We start from the raw sequence: 6,000 nt of genomic DNA on the forward strand, positions 1-6,000 counted from the left end.
GAAAATAGACATAGATTTTTGGTCAACTTAGACCTAGGCAAACCCCTTCAATCTTCTCCGGGGAAAACTTGTTAGAGAGCTCTTCAAATTTATTTATATTTCAAGTTCAGGAAAAACACATTTGCAGACAAAACAAAACAACAAAATACAACTTATCTCTTTAGCCCAAAACTTCTTGAAAACTATGCCCACTTTGCTCGGTTTCTGTGCCCACTTGAAGTTGAAAATATGTACTGTACGGACTGTATAGACTATACAGATTTCCGTATGACTATACAAACTATATAGATTTTTTTCCAAAAACATCTCTCGAATGGCGTGCAGCTCACGACATTCAATGCTATTCGTACTGTACCTTCTGCGGTCTTCTAAACCTTGATTTCCATGCCTAGCTTTGCCCCAAAAATCACTCCTTCAACTTGCTGCAACAAATTTCTCCTTCAGAAATTTTCTCCAACTCTCAGCCTCCTTTCTCTAATCTGCTCATGAAGAACAAATGCAGTTTCTCTTTTTTTTTTCCCCTTTTGTTTCCCTAAATGACTTTTGGGCAACCCTAAGATCTAATGGCTCAGATTCATTTAGATCAAGGGATGAAAATAAATGTGCATTTAATTCTCACTTTCTATTTTTTAACTCACCCATTAAATAAAGTACCCACATTATACTTTATGTCTAAAGTCACTTTTCACTTTATAATTTAACATTGACTTTACCACTTATAAAGTCACTTTCACTTTATAAAGTCGCACTTAGGAAAATAATTATTTTGGACACTTTTCTCTAGGTAGAGAGAATTACCCATGGGAAACCACTTGTCCAAGGTACATTAAAAATCAACACTCCCTCTTACCGAGGAAAGCGTTTCTCACCGAGTCACGACACCCATTTTGTCCCTGAAATGGACATGCTTACCTCTTGGCAAGGACTTCGTGAGAACATCGACCACTTGCTCAGAACATCGACCACTTGCTCATTTGTTGATATATACTCCAGCTTCACTGCCCCCTTTTGAACATAGTCCCTGATGAAATGATATCTGATGTCAATTTGTTTTGACCTGTCATGAAACACTGGATTCTCTGTGAGTTTAATGCAACTTTGATTATAACAGTGAATAACCGTTGGTCTCAACTCCTTATCAAATAGGTAATACAACAACTTGAGAAGCCAAATGGCCTCACAACTAGCCTGGCTAGAAGCCATATACTCAGCCTCAGAAGAGCTCAAAGAAACTGACTTTTTCTTTCGACTGAACCACAACACAACTATTGAACCCATTTCGAAGCAACACCCTGAAGTGCTTTTGCTATCAGAAGCACAACCTGCCCAATCTAAATTTGTGTAACCTGCCAACCTCACTCCATCTCCCCGGCTATAATCCAGACCATAATCAACAGTCCCCTGCACATAGCGAAGAATGTGCTTTGCAGCTACCCAGTGCACCTTCCTGGGCTCAACCATGAACTAGCTAAGTGTGTTCATTGCAAAGCATATATGTAGCCTAGTGTTGACCAAATACTTCAAGGATCCAATAAGCTGCCTATACAATGTGGGATCCTCCAAACTAGAATTTGAAGCATGAAGCTTCTTCTAGTTGGTGATCATAGGTGTAGACATGGGTCTATAGTCTGCCATGTGAAATATGCTCAACACATCCACAACATACTGCCCTTGCCCCAGAAAGATATGCCCCTCCTCCTCCCACACCTCAAGCCCCAAAAAGTAATCCATCAATCCATTGTCCTTCGTCTCGAACTCCATAGCAAGATCCTCCTTGCAACCACTAATCAGTCTCTTTTCCCTAGTAATGAACAAGTCATCAACATACAACACAAGAATGAGTGGATCATCCCCTACAACAATTGTTAAGATTAGGTATGTTCTATGCTAGAGCAATTTATTTAAATTTTCACAGTTAGCAATCACATCAGCATTACGATAAACTGCAGATAGAACATAAATATAAAACGCAGAAGACAAGCCAAGACAAGAGGACACAAGATGTGGCGCGAGCCAGGGACAAACCCCACAATGTGTGGGGAAACCCTTTGATCAAATCTTCTTTTATCTTCAAAGTTCAGCAGAGAGAGAGAGTACATTTACAACAGAAGTCAACACTTTGACTTATCTAGATCTAGCATAGATCATTTCGTATAACGATGACATCAGTTGAAGACATTCTGCTTCAACTGATTCTCCAAGGTGACGACTTCACCTATTGTAGTGCTGCCTTTCGTCCATTTGCTGCACCTTACCGTGTAGCACCATCATGCTGCATCATGCATCATCATGCAGCTCATGATCACTATGTTGCCCATACATCATGTTGTCCATGATCTCATACATCATGCTGCCCATGCATCATGTTGCCCATGATCTCATCTATCATGCTGCCCATGATTATTATGCTTCATGCTGCCCATGATCATTGTTATCTTGATACTAGATCTAAATATAGTAATGACTGTTGAGACTGTATGTCTCCTTTTACAGGTATGAGAAACACTGAAACTTATTGAGATGACACCCAACGTAATCCTCATTACTGTTGTTTACAGCGTCCTCATCACACCTCCTAGGTTAGGTTACAACTGTACCTCAGAGACATCTGGGACTGATAACCAAAGTGACCTTGCTGCTGCCTTAATTCATTCAAGAATAGCAGATCAGACCGGTTTGTGTGTTACCATTCATTGACTGCGTTGTACAGCATATAAGATCTCCTTCATTTGCTGCGTATATGTATCTTCATGACCTGTGCATATATATATATATATATATATATATATATATATATATTGCTGCGTATGCTGTGCGTATATATCTTCTGCGTAAGGTCTCCATCTATTAATTTCATAAGGACTCCCAGCTGTTCATGCATATATTGCTTCATGACCTGTGCATATATATATATTGCTGCGTATGCTGTCTCAATGACCAGCGTATAAAGTCTTGATGTTACTGCGGCTACATCTTCCATGATCAACGTATATGTTGTCACCTGTGTGTATATATGTTGCCACGCTGTAATGTATCATTGCCATACTGTAATATATCATTTCCACGCTGTAATATGTCTTTGCCACGCTTTAATATATTATTTCCACGACCTGTGCATCCAGTGTATTAGGCCTCTCCTACCAGCGTATAAAGTCTCCACCAATTGCTGTGGATATGAGTCTTCTTTTATAGCGTGTAAATGTCTTCCATGACCTGCGGCTAAGTGTCTCCATTACTGCGTTGGATTAGGGCATCATCTAAGGGCATCCTTCATTAGTGTTTCTCCTTCTCCAAAAACCCAAGACGTGGAGAGGAGATCACATGAAGAATGTGTGCTATAATGACTCCAAATCCTCTCTTATTTATACTAAAAACGTAGAGGTTGAATAGACACGTCGGTTGGGCTTCTAGAGCCTACGTAAGAGCTGGTCGGCTTGATAATAATTACATAAACAAAATAAATTCATATCTCCATAAATACTTATCGGAATCGGATGATCTTTGGATCAATCCTACACCTCTCGACGAGAGGGATCCAACAAAAATATCAGCTGCCATAAATAAGCTGACCCACATGGAGTTTGGCCCTAGTTGCCAATTTAACACTCCCTCTCAACTAGGGAGAACTCCATCCGCTGATCCATATGTACAACTGTACTATCTCTGCCATTAGTGCCTTGCACTACTCTGCCTAGCTCTGTTGGTTCTACTCAGCTCTGCTGGGTTTGCTCTGCTCTGCTGGCTCGGCTCTGCTCTGCTCAGCTCTACTGGCTCTGCTTTGCTCAGCTCAGCTCTGCTAGCTTTGCTCTGCTGGCTCTGCTCTACTCTGCTCATCTCCGCTGAACTATGAAGAAGAAGAATTGATCGAGAATGAGTCATATCATTCTCCACTAACTCGAAGTTAGTCTCAGAGTGCGTACCACTGGTCCCAGACCAGTCTCAACCGACCCGAAGTCAGTGTCATAGTATGTACGACTCTCACTGGTCCCAGACCAGTATCGCAGTCTCAGAGAGTGTACCACTGGTCCCAGACCAGTCTCAACCGACCCGAAGTCAGTGTCATAGTATGTACCACTCTCACTGGTCCCAGACCAGTATCGCAGTCTCAAAGAGTGTACCACTGGTCCCAGACCAGTCTCAACCGACCCGAAGTCAGTGTCATAGTATGTACCACTCTCACTGGTCCCAGACCAGTACTGCACTGACACGAAGTCAGTCTCGGAGTATGTACCACTGGTCCCAGACCAGTCTCAGCCGACCCGAAGTCAGCGTCATAGCATGTACAACTCCTACCACTGGTCCCAGACCAGTATCATTGATCCCAGATCAATGGAGGACATCCTAGCGTAGGGAGTACGGTAGATACAACGATGCGTCCATCGGTATTACTATGGTCCCTAACTTCATTTCCCTGCTCATTGATCAGATGAGAGGTACTTCCCATGAGTCCCAGACTGCATGGGTAGGAAGCCTCGACAGGAGAACTTAATCAATCCTGTCCTCACAGGAGAACACATCAATCCTGCTACAATCACCATGGAGAACACATCAATCCAGGCTGCCATGGAGAACACATCAATCCAGGCCTCACAGGAGAACACATCAATCCTGCTACAATCGCCATGGAGAACACATCAATCCAGGCCTCACAGGAGAACACATCAATCCTGCTACAATCGCCATGGAGAACACATCAATCCAAGCCTCACAGGAGAACACATCAATCCTGCTACAATCGCCATGGAGAACACATCAATCCAGGCCTCACAGGAGAACTAATCATCCTGCTACACAAGAGAGCGAATCATCTTGTCCCACAAGAGAGCGAATCATCTTGTTTCAGTGCGCACCACCAGGGGAGGGTGAGTCACCCTGTGGTCGTATGTTGCTTCAATAGAACTGCAAGCCCCCCAAAGCTCCTAGAGCTCAATGTATGCAGCATGCAGGACCCTTTTACAAAGGTCTCTCGACGACTCCAAGTCGTTCGGGAAAATCACAAATTTGATCTTTCCTCAGGGCTCTGTCCTGTACATCATCTCAGTGTGATGGAGCCTCCTTGATCATCGACTTACCATATCCCAGATAAGGCAGTATTTGATGTCTATCTGCTGGAGCAATTGTCAAATACGGGATTCCTCAATAATCGAATCCCATCTCTGGTTGTCACAGAAAATCATAGTGGTATTCATCATATGTACAAACAGCTCACTGAAGAGCTTCAGCAGTCAGACTGCCTCACAGAAGGCCATATTATCAGCAATGTATTCTGCCTTGGTGGTGCTCAGAGTCACCGACTTCTGCTTCCTGCTCATCCAGGATATCAAGGCAAATTCCAAAGAGAAACAACACTGAGAAGTGTTCTAGTGATCCTCCATACTGCCTGCCCACTCATCATTCGAATAATCATGTGGTTTCATATTTCCGCCAGTGTATCTCAATCCATGAGAGATTGTGCCCTGAAGATATCTCAGAAGATTCTTGGCACCAATCCAGTGAGGCTCAAATATGAGCTCACCATGCTAACTGCATCCCATATGTCCAGACGGAGGTTCTCCAAGTACATCAATGTGAATGAGTTTATGAAACTCAAAGGCATTTCCCAAATCTGGTCCGACATCATTACCATATAACTTCTGAAAGTTAAGATCCTCGAGGCAGTCACAAGCTTGCAGCTTATCTTCTCACATTCAGAATCCAACTCCCTCTGTCTCCTATAAATGAGAGGGTCTGCACCTGTCAGACATAGGTGCCGGTACGAGAGGTTTATCATCCACAACCTTCAAGTAATGGTTTGGATCGGTTTCACTCCTAGTGAATCTCAGCTTGCATTAAACAACTACCAATCCTCTCATACTATGCCCAAGGTGTTTTTCTTCAAGCCATAGAGGGCTTTCTTCCATCAAACTCCTCGGGTTGTTCCATACCTGTGAACCTACTGCATGAGGGGAAAGGTCCCCTTATGATATTTTCCTTCGGTACATTTCAGACATGTACCTTCAT

This window comes from Pinus tabuliformis, chromosome 8, assembly GCF_031772625.1.
Source record: "Pinus tabuliformis cultivar Carrire ecotype Pingquan chromosome 8, CPIR1, whole genome shotgun sequence".
Classification (NCBI taxonomy): domain Eukaryota; kingdom Viridiplantae; phylum Streptophyta; class Pinopsida; order Pinales; family Pinaceae; genus Pinus; species Pinus tabuliformis.